At 42.5% G+C, this 16,030-nt stretch overlaps 1 pseudogene; it reads right to left on the bottom strand.

Annotated features, from left to right (window-relative positions):
- LOC118574989 overlaps positions 1 to 16,030 on the bottom strand; it is a 73,489-nt pseudogene that overhangs the window by 55,592 nt on the left and 1,867 nt on the right.

The raw sequence follows: 16,030 nt of genomic DNA, 5'->3' as shown, positions 1-16,030 counted from the left end.
ATGACAGAACAGAGTTATCATTTCCAGTCATTTCCCCCCAAGTTTTGACATCATTACTAAACAGAGTTATCATACTTACTTATAAAACCCATAACCCAATTTTTGAGAATCTAGAGGCATATGACAGCCTGTGCTCAGGCTGGTTGTTTTGGTTGCTTCAAGGACACTGGACCAAAACAAAATCTTCAACCACCCTGGGCATTTTGCCATGTCTCAAGCAATGTATTATTAACTCTTGGTGGTCACAATGACCAGAAAAATCCTCAGGCTAAAACTGCTGCAGTTATTATTTAAATTCTGGCATAATACAATCAATGTTCACATTTATATCCTTATAGATTTTGTATATATGTCTAATCCTGGCATTCTGTTGTTCCTTGGTCATATGACATTATAGTGGCTCTACATGAGCTAACTTCTAAGAGAGGGAAGCCTTAACATTTCGTACCTTTATCATCTTTCCACTCCATACTTTGCTCATCAATATGTCTCTGTGTAGGGCAGAGTTGTATGCCAAGTACTTGTCTGAGTATACAGTGGGAAGAACCTTGTACTCTGAACTGTGGACAATTCTTCTAGCCCACCAAATCTTGTTGACCTTTTTGAATTTACTTTGTTTTGAATATCTTGTTCCAGTGTAAGTACGGGCACAGATGTTTCAAGAATGTCTCATAGCCTCATAAAGAGACCTCTGGCGTAAGGAAGACCCTCAAGTGCATAAGGATATCTCCCTCAAGTGTGTGTGGGGGGGATAGTATGTTGAGGACTTTCCTGGATAAGCTTAGAAGAAGCATTCCTGGGAGAAGGCATAAATGATTCATAAGGAATTTTCCATCAATCCAACATCCTCAAGTTGTACAAATACTAAAAGTGCCCCAAGTATGTAACAGGTGGAGATGAAAACCAAAGGTGCCATGGAAGACATAATGTCGCTCAGCTTTGCTGGATCTTTGTCAAACAACAGGGCTGGCTTCATGACTTCTGCCATTCCATTCAAATATGGCTGTGCCACTCTGTAAATCTCTGAAGTGTTTGAAGATGACCTGTCTATCTAAAATATATATCTGCTTGACCTTGAAAACATACTTAATATGACTACAGGTTTGATTGTAATGACTAACTACTAAACTGCATTTTTTATTATTCTAAATATTTGGTAATATTAACTTTCAAGGATAAGGAAATTACTTTATATTGTTAAATACACTGCATAAGTATAACACCTTGAACAAGATTAGAAATATATTTACACTATATCCTAACAAAATTAATCTCAAATTTGTATTAATATACAAAATTTGTATACAATATACAAATTTTATTTAATGCAAAATGTTTAAAACTAGTAGTTGCCTTCTTAAAGTAGATTCAATAATCTACCTTGATATCTTTTATATTTCATAAAACACCAGTAAGTTATTTTAATGAGGAAAAACAAAAAACAAATCTTAGTCTCATGTTTCTATCTAAAGACACTCAAGACTAATTTTTTTCTTGTCCATCCCTTCTAATTGTAAATTTATTTGTGACCATGTAATAAAGGCCAGTTTAAAGATTTAAAAAAATTTAAATCTTTCTTTAAAAAAGATTAAGCAATCAGGCTAGCAAGAAGGTACTCAATACATACTTTTCTCATATCAAACAAGCTAATATTTCAGTAGAGTATTAACTATACAGAATATATACAATACATGTATGTTCACAACTCGAAAAATGATTGTAATGTTGAAATGGCACTTAGTTTACAAAAATGCCACTATATATATATATGTATGTATATGTTTGTATGTAATCAACAAGAACCATGGTTTCTGTAAAATACTAATAGTCAGATACTAGTATATAAAATGTGAAGTTATGGCTCTGTATACATTTTTTAAGGAAATCAAACAAAATAAAGCCCATTTTGTTGTTGTGGGAAGTCAAACATGCCAAGTACTTCAGCTATGGCCACTGTCACCAAGTCAAGCTGTACTTGAATGTGATGACGATGACTGGTACAGAGCTGGTAAAGTGGGGATGGCACAGTGGAGAGTACTGTTGTGGGAGAGGGGAAGAGGACACGAAAACACCCATTCATCTAACTCCGTACACAGTTTCTCCTCAGAAGTCCTCTCTTTGGTATGCTTCACAGATGCCAGTTCCCCAAGAGCCGTACTGCTCTAGCTGGCAGGGTAGGAAGCTTCTCTGACATCCAGGCTGCCAGCTACCAGCAAACATTAAAGCATGCATCAGCTACATGGATACCTGCCACTGTCTGGCAGGCTGGTGCAGTGTCTTTCTAAGCTGCTTCTATCAGAAAAGACACCACATTTAAATGGAGCCAGATTTATATATTAGCCTTGTAAAATAGTGAGCTACTGTAGCAGCAAATATGAAGTTACAGAAACAAAACCCACAATTTTATTTTAAAAATTCATCTTCCATCTAAGCAATGGTTTTCACTTTTAAATTTGTCTCCTCTCAGCAGACATCTTTTCCCTATCACAGAACTCTCTGGTTTCTCTCTTCAATCTGACTTTTTATTACAGCTCTGAAAAAAACATTCTTCCTAAGCCTGAAAAAGTTTTAATTTACTTTAAAAAATCAGGAATTTCAATGTTAAAAAGTCTGTTCTAAAAGTATCTTTCACAAATATATATATTTAAATATTAAAATAGGATTCCTAAGATGTTTATAAAATGGCTTCTGAAAAGACAGCAGAGGCACAAAGAGGCCACACACCATCCTTCAGGTTGAACATAAGGTGCCACAAAGTGCCTAACAAAGAGGCAGGCAATATCTAGCTGATGCAACTGGACACACTAGTATCAGCAAACTAAATACACCATTGGAACTTGGGTCAAAACCAAATTCTACCCAATCAAGGACTGCTATTTCTTTAAACAATGCCTTCACATGCAAACATCAGAAGCCATCATTTTGTATAAGAACAAAGTTTATGACCTCACTTCTAAATACCTAGTGAAAGTTACTCCAGGAAGCTGAAAAACAGTGCAACTTTCCGAATGCAATGTACTCTCAGTAGGAGAGACCTTCCATGACATCTATCAGCTGAAATCTGCAACCTAAAATGACAAACCTGGAGACAGCACACTCACACACTTGTCACAGAAAAGACACAACACTTCCCCTAGTACAGGAGGCTGACTCCTCAGCAGCTGATGCAATGTGGTAACCAATATTCATTCCCAGGATGAGTTTTCAAGCTCTAGGTATAGTCCAACCTGCATGTGAGAAAACAAAGGAGTTTAGTAAAAGTAATGACACTATAGCTCCTCAAATGATTATCAGTTTTACCAGTAAGTCATCACAACTGAGCCCTGGGCTTTAGGCTTAATGAAGCTGGTTAACTTAAAAGAGAAAGAAATCAAGGATTTGACTTTATAAACTAGGTACTAAAATAAAATAAAAACCTGAATTTTAAATGTTTTTCTTTAACTTTTTATTTCAATTTTCAATTAATAAAAACCTTAATTTTAGTGTTTTCAATTATGGCTTGAAGTAAGTTCTTTGTAAATTTATGTGCACAGGAAGCCTGGTGTCCACTGGTGCTGGTCTGGGTCTTACTCAGTCACGGAAACAAGAGAAGGCTCATTGTTGCTCAGATACTGCCAAAGCCAAGGTTCTAACACACTGTCTCAAATCGCTACAGCAACTATTTCCAAAATCATGGAACTATCTATTTCTATTATAAAAACAGAATTATGATATAGGGAAACATCTAACTTATCACTTTAGTACAAACTAACAAATAAAAAGTGCAACTCCTGGTGGTAGCTGGTTACTATTCTCAGTTCACAGTTCAACTCTTCTGGGCCACAGCAAAAATCTTAATCTATGTGTAATCCAGAATGTGATACCCATAGTCTCTTCCCAGCCTGTATGAGGACAGTCTCATTTTTACTTCACTGTTTATCTGAACCATTAACGTTCTGGCAAATTGTTTTGTGAGTATTTTTCAAATAAAAATATTCCATGTCACCACAACCTGTCAAAGATGACACTGACAGATAAATACTAGCATAAACAAATTTAGCAGTATTAATTTTGATGACCTCAATTAAACGCGAGTATAGTGACAATAAAATCTCTGCTCACTTAACTTTGTTCCACTGCTTGCTGGCTTCTACACACCCTCTTTTTAACTATAAAAATAGAAAAAGCATCCAAAGTCAACAATTTACTGTGAAAACCCATTTTCCTCCCCCACCTCTGGGCTGCTTGCTCCATGTGTGAGCTTTTCTAATTCATTCAAAAATCACTCTGTCACTTAGCTGTGTGCTTCAGAGTTCTAAGGCCCTTTTGTCAGGTGAGTGATGTAGTACCAATGGAAATTTCCATTCTGCCTCATCATTACTCCACAAATCAAAATCTCTTCAGTTAAAGTATCAGGACTGTTCATTTGTCATCCTAAGAAACAATTCTCTGTGATACTAGGAGAGAATTGCCATCTACTGTAACATTTTATGGTAATGTGTCCTATAGGAAATTCAAAGCTAACAGACTAAAGTTGATTCTGAAAATATATAGAGACACCACTAACTGCCTACGTGGCTCTTACTAGATTAAGAGAATAAAGTAGGAGGTTTTATTTTCCTTGTTTTTGTTTTGAAAGACCATTGTAAGAGAAATAAGGAGACCGCCCCCACCAGCTCTGCTAATTGTAGATTCAGTGGAAAATACTGCACTCTGCCCCCACGCCCCATACCAGAAAAGTTAGCCCATCATGCTGTGCTAACAGGATGCTTGCAGGATGACCGCCTGTGGTTGTACTTGCAAGATAAATTGCTTGAGAAGAATGCTTGCCAAATAACCCCTTGCTAGATAAGCTTGGAATTCGTTTACCTACCCAGACTCTGAGAAAGACCGCAGAGACATCTGGTCTCCAGATGTCTGCACTCTGGATGACCCTGCTCCCCCGCCCTGATAGAACCACCTCTTAAAAGGCCTGTGAGCCTTAGACTCGGGGTCACCAGCTACTTCTCGCACTGGTGTCCCACGAGCTCGTGCTAATAAAGCTTCTTTTGTGACCCGATATTGGAGTGAAGCTCTCTGTTTTGGACGCCAACCCTAACATTTGGAGGTCCCACCGAGATTGGTAAGGATGTTGGTGAGTCGGTGGGGAAGCAGCTGTTCATGCGGCCCGTGAGGACCCTTGGATGGTGGGGGACAGAAATGTCCTGAACCCACAGGCTGCAGCTCTGGAGGACGCTCTGGAGTGTGGGGACCCTGAGACATGGGCCCCGTTTGATTCCCTTTTGTCTAGGAGATTTTTCTGACAGCCCGGGCCAATAGACAATCTTTTGGTTTCATTTTCCCTACCATTTTGCCGGCTTGTCTTGTTTGTGTGTTGTGTCTCGATTTTTGTGTCCTTCTGTGTCTGTTTCTACTTGCTTGGAATGGGACAGTCTGCCTCCACCCCTTTGTCCCTAACCCTTTCTCATTGGTCAGCAGTGAAGGACCGCACGTCGGACCTGGCGGTTCGGGTGAGGAAGGGAAAGTGGCAGACTTTCTGTTCGTCTGAATGGCCCACCTTCGGAGTCAGGTCGCCAGTAGATGGTACTTTTGATCTTAATATAATTAGGGCAGTCAAACAAAAGATTTTCATTCCAGGTTCGCACGGACACCCGGACCAGCAGGCCTACAATTGGGTATTGGAGGATCTGGTGACTGACCCTCCTAAGTGGGTCTGACCCTTCCTGACTGCTCCTACAGCACCTTCACTAACTTCTGCTCTGATTCTCGTGACTAAACCTTCCCAATCGACTCCATTACCAACTCCATCCCCTCCTCAACCCCCCTTACCTGAATCTCAGAATGACCTCATTTCATTTGCCTTAGACTTCCTACCACGACCGCCTCCCTATCGGCCCGGACCACGACCTCCTCCCTATCGGCCTGGACCACGACCTCCGGCAGAGACTGGGCCTGAGTCTGTCTTGGTCTCCCTGTCGGGTCCAGCACAGGGAACCCACCAGAGGAGAGCAAGGCCCCCGGATGAGGCACCCCCCAACTATCACACTGCCTTTGCGCCCCATTGGGGGAATGGTTGATGATGGGGCCGGGGGTGACATGCCTGCTCTCCAATACTGGCCCTTTTCCTCCTCTGACTTGTATAACTGGAAAAATAATAACCCTCCATTTTCTGAGGACCCCTCCAGATTAATAGGTCTCTTAGATTCCATCATGTATTCCCACCAACCTACTTGAGATGATTGCCAGCAGCTCCTGGGGATCTTCTTCACTATGGAAGAGAGAGAGTGCATTCTCCTGGAAGCCAGGAAACTAGTCCCCGGGCCAGATGGGCGACCGACTCAACTCCCCACCCTGATTGATGAGCGCTTCCCATTAAGACGACCAACCTGGGACCCAAATACCCCAGAAGGTAGGGAGCATCTGTCCCTCTATCGCCAGACTCTAATGGCGGGTCTCCGTGCGGCGGCCAGAAGGCCCACTAATTTGGCTAAGGTAGGTGAGGTTCTCCAAGGGCCTGGCAAACCCCCTCTGCCTTCCTTGAAAGGCTCATGGAAGCATACAGGAGGTATACGCCTTTCGATCCACAGTCTGAAGAACAGAAGGGGGCGGTAGCGATGGCCTTTATAGGACAGTCAGCTGCAGACATAAGACGCAAGTTACAGAGATTAGATGGTTTGCAGGGACTGAGTTTGAGAGATTTAGTCAAGAAAGCAGAAAAGGTTTATTATAAAAAAGAAACTACAAAAAAAAAAGCGACAAAATCAAAATTTATCACGGATCCTGGCAGTGGCAGGGAAGGACAGCTCAGGGCCTCAAGGCAGAAGAGGTCGCCTGCCTTTAAAGCCTAACCTATGTGCATACTGCAAGAAAGAAGGTCATTGGACCCGAGAGTGCCCCCGAAAACAAAGAGGACGAGGCCATTCAGTCTTGGCCCTTGACGACTGAGGAAGTCAGGGTTCAGAACCCCTCCCCGAGCTCCGGGTAACCTTTAAAATGGAGGGGACCCAAGTCGACTTTGAAGTAGATACGGGGGCAGTCTTTTCAGCAATACAACAACCACTCGGGCCACTATCTTCCCGCAAGTCTCTAGTCCAAGGGGCCAACGGGAGTAAAGAGAGACCCTGGACCACTCAGAGAACAGTCAACTTGGGGAAAGGTACTGTGCAACATTCTTTTTTGGTCCTCCCTGACTGTCCCGCGCCTCTCCTTGGGAGGGATCTCCTGACAAAATTAGGAGCCCAAATAACTTTCACTGCCCAAGGACCTGAATTAAATTAAAGTTTGCCCATCTCCTGGTCGGGGACCTCCGCCTCCTTACTTTAGAACTCCCAGCAACAGAGGAATATCGACTGTATGGGACCACCATCCCCACGGCCCAACTGACCATGGTCCCCACAGGACTGGGAAATGAAGAATGGACCCACAGGTTCCCGGAGGCTTGGGCAGAGACGGGGGGGGGGGCCTTGACTGGCAGTAGAACAGCCATCTGTTGTGGTCACCTTAAAACCCACAACAGTTCCGGCTCGGGAAAAGAACCCCTTTGTCTGGCAAGAGAAACACCAGACAGCGTTCGAGACGCTGAAGAAGGCACTCCTGTCGGCACCTGCCCTCGCCCTTCCTAATTTGCAATGGGAAACAGGAAGGCCAATCAAGAGGCAAAGGAGGCTGTCTTCCGGGATCTGAGGAGCCTGGCCATTCATGCCTCGACTCCGGAGGATCCAGCTCCCGAAGAGGCTCCACCCCCAGAACTTCTGAAAGACACTCTGAAAAGGATCCACAAATTAACCCATCTGGGCAGCAGAAAATTGATCCAGCTGTGTAGATGTATCGGGCTTGTTAAATAAGAAACGCAGAACCGATTGCAGAGTTAAAAACCACGAGGTCAGAGCAAGAGTGGAAAACCTTACCCTTCACTGCTTCTTCGGTTCTTCCTCTCCACAAGAGAGCTACTTCTCTGCGTCCTGTCTATTTAAAAACTTTCTGTTCTCCTCTCTCATTGGTTGTAAACCCAGCCACATGACCTCCTCGTCACTGCCTGTTTGTACAGACCTCCAGGTCTTCTATGGTTGTTATTGAGATTAAAGGCGTGTGTCTGCCATGATGGCTGTGTCCTTGAACACACAGAGATCCGCCTAGCTCTGCCTCCCAAGTGCTGGGATTAAAGGTGTGCCCCACTACTGCTCAGCTTCTGCTCTGGCTTGCTCTGACCTCAAGGCAACTTTACTGACATACAAATAAAATCACATTTCAATACAAATAAAATATCACTACACAGCTGACTGCAGAAGATAAGACCCTCTCCCCATCTGAGAAGAAACAAATGGCAGAGAAGGTGGTAGCTGCTTGCCAGGCCTGCCAGCACGAAAATGCATATCCTGGGAAACTGGCCCCCGGAAAAAGACTATGAGGAACCTGCCCTGGCCAGCATTGGGAAGTAGACTTCACCGAGGTAAAGCCAGCTAAGTATGACCTAAAGTACCTGCTAGTGTTTGTAGATACCTTTACAGGATGGGTAAAAGCCTACCCCACCAAAAAGGAGACTGTAGCAATAGTTGCTAAAAAAAAAATCCTGGAAGAAATCTTCCCAAGATTTGGACTGCCTCACGTAATTGGGTCAGATAATGGCCCAGCGTTCGTGGCCCAGGTAAGTCAGGGACTGGCAAAAATACTGGGGATTGATTAAAAGTTGCATTATGTCCATAGACCCCAGAGCTCAGGACAGGAGAACAATTAAGGAGACCTTAACCAAATTGACCATGGAGACAGGCTCTAGAGATTGGATGATGCTCCTACTGTATGCCCTCTTTAGAGCTAGAAATACCCCTTCCTTCATGGGTATTACCCCCTTTGAACTGCTCCTCGGGTGTGCACCCCCAGTTAAGAACCTAACCCTCCAGCAAGGAGAAATCATGCCTTCCCCTCTGTCTGACTGGCTGCAAGCCTTAGCATCTGTACAACATACACTGTGGAAGCAACTGTCTGCTGCATACCAACCCAGCGGGGACAGCACTGCCCATCAGTTCCATGTGGGGGACTTCGTATACGTCCGCAGACACCAGCATCAGACTTTGGAACCCCGGTGGAAGGGACCATACCAAGTCCTGCTGACCACCCCAACGGTGGTCAAGATGGACGGGATCGTCGCCTGGATCCATGCCTCCCACCTCAAGCCAGCCAAAGTGCCAGATTACTCCTCGACTGCGGAACGGACTGACAATCCTCTTAAGCTTCGGATTCATCGCCAGTGCGACCGCAAGTAACCCACATCAACCAGTGTCTCATACTTGACAGGTTATATCAGGCCAAGGGAAAATTGTATAAAAAATTACCTTTAATCAGTACCCACTGTGGGGCTGGTGGCCTGACTTGCACCCGGACCTCTGCCAGCTAGCAGCAGGGCCAGATGACTGGGATATCCCTACAACTGACCCTAGGAACCCTAGATCGCCAGCCGTCTGTCAGGATGAAAAGAACACGTGTAAATATAATGGGAGGAGATACGGGTGTAATAAGGGAATCAATGACAAAACTTAAAAAAAGATTAGATGCCAGAGGAAAAAAAAACTTACGAGGCTCTCAAAGCTGGTTTGAGGGATGGTATAATCAATCCCCATGGCTAACTACATTATTGTCAGCCCTCACAGGACCACTTATTGTATTAATTCTTGTCCTCATGATTAGACCATGTATCCTCAATCGAATCTCGGCTTTTGTACGATCCCAGGTAAATGGGGTTACGATGATATTCCTGAGACAACGATACCAGCTGATATCTGGCAGTGACCTTTAGGATTAAAGGTCGGCACGAAAAAAAGGGGGGGGAATGAAAGACCATTGTAAGAGAAATAAGGAGACTGCCCCCACCAGCTCTGCTAATTGTAGATTCAGTGGAAAATACAGCACTCTGCCCCCACGCCCCATACCAGAAAAGTTAGCCCATCATGCTGTGCTAACAGGATGCTTGCAGGATGACCGCCTGTGGTTGTACTTGCAAGATAAATTGCTTGAGAAGAATGCTTGCCAAATAACCCCTTGCTAGATAAGCTTGGAATTCGTTTACCTACCCAGACTCTAAGAAAGACCGCAGAGACATCTGGTCTCCAGATGTCTGCACTCTGGATGACCCTGCTCCCCCGCCCTGATAGAACCACCTCTTAAAAGGCCTGTGAGCCTTAGACTCGGGGTCACCAGCTACTTCTCGCACTGGTGTCCCACGAGCTTGTGCTAATAAAGCTTCTTTTGTGACCCGATATTGGAGTGAAGCTCTCTGTTTTGGACGCCGACCCTAACAGTTTGTTTTAGAGGAGTCAAAGACTTAACAGAGCTTCCAAAGGAACAGGATGAGTTTCTAGAACAGGAGAGCCTGGCTGAGCAGTTTACACAGTAACTGGATTACCAATGTCTCAGCACATCAGTGGCACTGACCACTTGACTCTATTTTGTAAAGCATTTAAATAAAATACAAGTACTTTTTGTTTGTTGGTCTTTAATAACAAAGGGCATGTACCTTAACATGGAACTTATTTAAGGGTGTTAGAATGTTCAAACATAAGACTAAAATGAGGCCACTTAGACATTTTAGTTCAGTATGTTTTAACAAAATTGTGAACTTAAAACCAAGCCCCCCGAAAAGGAACCCCCAAAAAGCTACCTAGTAATATAATGAATTGCGGTTAGTTGAAATAAAAATTGGGATGATTGAAAAAGGCCAATTAAGATAAATTCATTGAAACATATCTGTGGATTGCAACACTAAAGATTTTAAATGCCAAAAGTGAAAGCCACCATCAACTCTGTCTTTGTGTTGGTAGAATCACTGATGTGAAGCTCCCAAGGCCAGAATTTGGAAATGTAAATTGTGAAAAGAGCAGCTAGACCCAACATCATGGCAAAAACCTTCTTTCTAAAGCACATCCTTTCTGTTTGGCAGTTGGGAAAAAAAACTAAAAACAAAAGCTTTTCTTGCATAAAATGCTTAGCTTTTTCAAAAGTAATTTATCCTGAATTCTAAAATTGAAGTCCTTTTATATCACAAATTTACGCTTAGGCCTTACAAAAGATAGTTATCCTTTAAGGATGCTTTTTTGTTTAGCTACCCTGGTGGCTTCTATGGAAGGAATCATGACTGGCTTTCATCTCTTCACAATATTTTCCATATATTCTGGAGAAAAGTATATATCTAGGCACTCGTCTCTTATATCAACTTTACATAAACCTTAAATGTTACTATATACACAATTATCTCTTGTAGTTGTGTTTTCTATAATGGGCCCATAGACAAATGTCCTCAGAAATGTGCAGTCTTAATGGAACAGAAAAAGTCCTTTGTATCACTTTATATTAAAAACTGGACAGACACCTTTATAAAAAAGATTTGGGCAGTGGGCAACTAACCATATGTTTTCATGGTTATATGGTATATTCAAATCTCTCATAAGGGTTGGTTACAAGATTTGTCATCACCAATGAAAATCTACAGTGAAGAGTGTCCTTCACAGGGGGGCTGCCAGGGATGTCCTAACTCAAAAATTCTCAAGATAGGGTAGACTGAAACACTTTCAACCAAGAAATCTGAAAAGAATTCTTCAACAGTTCATCTCTGATTCTTATTTATTTCTTCCTTTTTTTCCCCTGACTCTTAACAGAATTAAAAAAATACAAAACTTGGAACCAAAAACATAATTTCTGATTGTAATTTAACGTAGTCTTTACCATACTTAAAACAGGATTCTAATATGAGTTTTAGAATTTATTTATTAGTAGGCACAATTGTTGTTTTGAGCTGAGGATCGATCCCATAGGCACAATTTTAAAAGATGATATATGACATTAAAATAAAAATGACTGACTTTCCTAGTTGATTTTTCTGAAAGTCACACACTTATGCTTGGGAGCAAATGAGCTCCTGTGTAGTGCCCTGGAACTCCCAAGTTGGGAAATTGCCTCCCTTCTTGATGACCTTGACCTTGATGTCCTCCCTATGCTGATTCCCTGCTGGTCTCCACCCTCCTGAAGGCTCACTGGAGGTTCTTTGTCTGTGGATCCTGCATTTGGTATAAACAGCTTAGATGCAAGAATGTAGAGCATTCAGTAGAGAACTTCTGCCCTCTAGGGGTTCTTCCATTGTGCTTTAAGCCTATATTTAAGGTTTCTTCCCTTCTTCAATAAAGGGCATTTGGTATCCTGCTAGCATGAATGACTCTTTTGTCTCTGTTTTTCAATCCACAGCCTCTTGCTTGGACATGGTAAACAGGTGGTGGTAGCATAGGCACTACCGCCAACACTCCTGATTCAGATGAAGAACTGGAAATAAAGGCTAGGGTTGTATCTCAGTGAATGACCATGTGCAAATAATGGATAATGTCTCCGGGTCAATTCTCAGTATTAAGAAGAAAAAAGTAGAATTATGATAGGAGAATATGTATGAAGAGAGACAGGGAAAGAGCAATTTAATTTCAGAATTAATAAACTTTAAAGAAACAAGTTACTATAATGTAAAAAGTAAGGCCTGGCATTGGAATAAAATTCAGATCATGTTTCTAACTAAGGAACTATAGTTAGATATGGGTGTGGTGACATGTGTCTATAATATATCATGCCAGCAAGGGCTGTCCAGGAACTAAGGCAAGAGGATCATGAGTTCTGCGCCAGCCTGGGCTACATATGATCCTGACACAAAACAGAAGAATGTATTCAAAGTCAAACAAATAACATATGTTATTTCTATTTTCTAACCCCATCAGGAGCAATCATAATGATGAACCTTAGGGTGATTTTCTATATAGAAAAATTACTCAAAAGTTTATTATTCATGGACTCTTGAATACTTCAGATCAAAGAGGTTTTGATGGCCCTAGATAAAAAAGTATATGATAGATAATTACATGTCCACACGGTTGGGCTTACCTGGTGGACCGCCTAACTATTTCTGGTTCAGAATAGCCATCTCCGGGTCAGACATCTTGCGGGACCGGGACTCTGGCTTTATGTGGTTGCCGCACAGCCATCTAATCTACATGCATGTGTGGAGTACCCATAGGAGTTCCTGTATACATGTGCGGCCCAACCTTTAAAAAGCCGGTGCCATCTTGCATGAGTCTCTCAATCTCTCTCTCCCCCCATGTGTGTTTCATACAGGCCTGTCACCTCTATCCTCTTTAATAAAACTCTTCTGTGGTTTTGTCGTGTTTGGGGCGTGTTCCTAGCGCCACTTAAATACTAACAGTATACCCCAATCTAGAGAACTATATAAATTTCATCATTTGAATAGCAAAGTTTTTAGATTTTAGTGTTTACAACACGTCGCTCCCCCAATTTCTGAGTCACAGGTGATCATTTACAACCTTTTATCTTTCACATTATATATTACATCCCGGGAAAACTATAACAGCTTTTAGCAAACTTGGTAATACCTCAAAATATTTTAGAATAAGACCAATGTACTGTTGTCATACGTGATCTTGTAAACAATCTTAATTGGATTAAGAATATAGCCTCAAGGGCTGGGGATTTAGCTCAGTTGTAGAGCGCTTGCCTATCAAGCACAAGGCCCCTGGGTTCAATCCTCAGTTCCAAAAAAAGAATGTAGCCTCAAAACAGAATTCTTTTATTTTACCAAAACAGTACAGCATAAACATCCCCAACAATACATAAACCTATATATAAAATATAGAATATCTTCAATAGTTTTCATTTATAGGGCAGCACAATAGTATATGCAAGTGTAAGTATTCTTGATGGGGCAAGAGGACACTTAACCTGGGCAATGTCCTAGTTAGTCAGGTATGAGCATTCAAAGGCCAGTTAAACATTCGTTCTAGTAAGGAAAACTGTATTAAAACAATTCCTATAAAGCTGGGGTATACATACCTCATTCTGCACCCTGACTACTCCATACACAGCCTGAGTCCTCTCAGTCACACCTCTTAGCCTTTGGAGTGGTACTATAGAGGTACAGGAACTGCCTGCCCAATACCAAGTTTTCACCATGAAAATTCATAATGGCTTAAAAAAAGAATATGCTGGATTTCAAAAGTGATTTACCTTCATTGGAAAAGAATTACCCTAAATACTTCCAAAACTATAGGATTTATAACACCCTGCATCTAGGAGTAAACATTTACTTAGACATTGTCAAATTCTGTTTAGTAACTTCCAATGAGCCCTGTCATCTCAGGAAGGTCAACAACGACAAACTTTCTTCTGCATCTGCTGCTGCCCACCTTTAACAATGGGAGGAAGAACTGCCACGTTTAAAATCAGCTGCTTTCCCTTAAGTCTCAGAGTTATGTCCTGTTTCAATGTTACCTTATTGTATATATACAGAAGCAATCTTTCAGCTATGAAAAAAAACAAAACAAAGCAACCCTCCAGTTTCAGGGCTTACAAAGGGAACTCCTCTTTGTCTGAAAAATTAAATTTAAACATAGCAGACCAAGCACAGGCACTTTCCAAAAACCAAACTGAGGAGGCCAAATCACAGAATCACTCAACAGGTATAGAAGACAACTCTGACTTGGGGGGTCTTCTCTGGGAGCCTCAGCATTATCACTGCTCTTTGGTTGCTCTTGCACTTCCTGCTCCTTTTCTGCAAGCCCACCAAGAGACCCCAAAGGGGAAGAGCTTTCACAATTCTGGGTTGAGGAGACCTGTGAAATCACAGGCATTTGAATAGAAGAGTTGCTTTCAAAAGTGTGTTCTCTAAGATCATACTGAACAAGAGGCTCTTCTTGCTCCTGGTTTAAGTATTCTGGCACTAAGAAATCACTACAGCTTTAGCGGATGCATCTTTAGCAAGTAAGCCCTGGTGAACGTTCTTTCTCAGCAGTCACACTGAAATGGTTTAATTACTTACTGAATAAATAAGCATGTGCTATTTTAGGTTCTGAATCGAACCCCACAGGTTGGACACTGAAAAGGCGAGACCATCAATGTGGACTGTGCCCTGAAAGTACTGACCCGTAGGCTTTGCCAGAAGACACCCAATGTGTGTCTCATGCTGGAGACTGTCATTGTCAGTGGCTGCTGGATGCTCACAGACCGAGGCCTTTACACCATTGCACAGTGCTGCCCAGAACTGAGGCACCTGGAAGTCTCAGGATGTTACAATATCTCCAACGAAGTTGTCTTTGATGTGGTGTCTCTCTGTCCCAACCTGGAGCATCTGGATGTGTCAGGGTGCTCCAAAATTTACTTGCATCAACTTGACCCGGGAAGCCTCCATTAAACTGCCCTCCCCCTCCTTGCATGGCAAACAGATTTCCGTCGGATACCTTTATATGACGGACTGCTTTGTGCTGGAGGATGAAGGCTCACTGCACCTAGCTCACAAACCCCTATCTGTGCCCTTGTGTCTGCCTCACTGATGAGGGCCTTCGTTGCCTTGTGATCTACCGCAGGACCATCAAGGAGCTGAGTGTCAGTGACTGTCGCTTTATCAGCGACTTTGGCCTGGAGGAGATCGCTAAGCTGGAGTCCTGCTTGTGGTCATAAGGGAAAAAAAAATTTGGCTGGGGACAGGACCTAGTGACAGCCATTGAGTTTAGAATCATAAAAGAACTTCAGCATAGCATCCCTCTGCCCTCTGACTTGTGGCTTTGCTTCAAGTTTGAGTTGAAGAGTCCCCGTGGATTGTCTGTAACCCTTGATACTGGAACATTCCAAATGTTTTGGTTTACTACTCCCCAGAGTGAGCAGGGGAATCCAAAGTGATCCCTGAGCCATTTTCAGTAACTCTGTCATCACTGACTGAGTATATCACCTGAACTGTCTTTCATGTGAGAGCCAGAAGACATTCCCTTTCCCATCCTCTTCACCCATTCTGCTCTCCATTAGGGTAGGGGTATAGATCTGTGACAGAGGTTCCTAGGAATAGCTCGGTAGATTTTCTTGAGGCCAAGAAGAAGGCCTCATTAAGAAATGTATCTGTTTAAAACATGGCTTCCTTCCTGGCTCTGGTAAATTGAATGCTCACGTGTTGTTGCTGTTGTTTATTTGTTTCTCTTTACCTCTAATGTTCAAATCACTGTGTGCTGTATGACTCTAGAAAGAC

The sequence above is a fragment of the Onychomys torridus genome, unplaced genomic scaffold (assembly GCF_903995425.1).
Source record: "Onychomys torridus unplaced genomic scaffold, mOncTor1.1, whole genome shotgun sequence".
NCBI lineage: Eukaryota > Metazoa > Chordata > Mammalia > Rodentia > Cricetidae > Onychomys > Onychomys torridus.
This window is presented reverse-complemented; position numbering and strand designations above follow the sequence as displayed.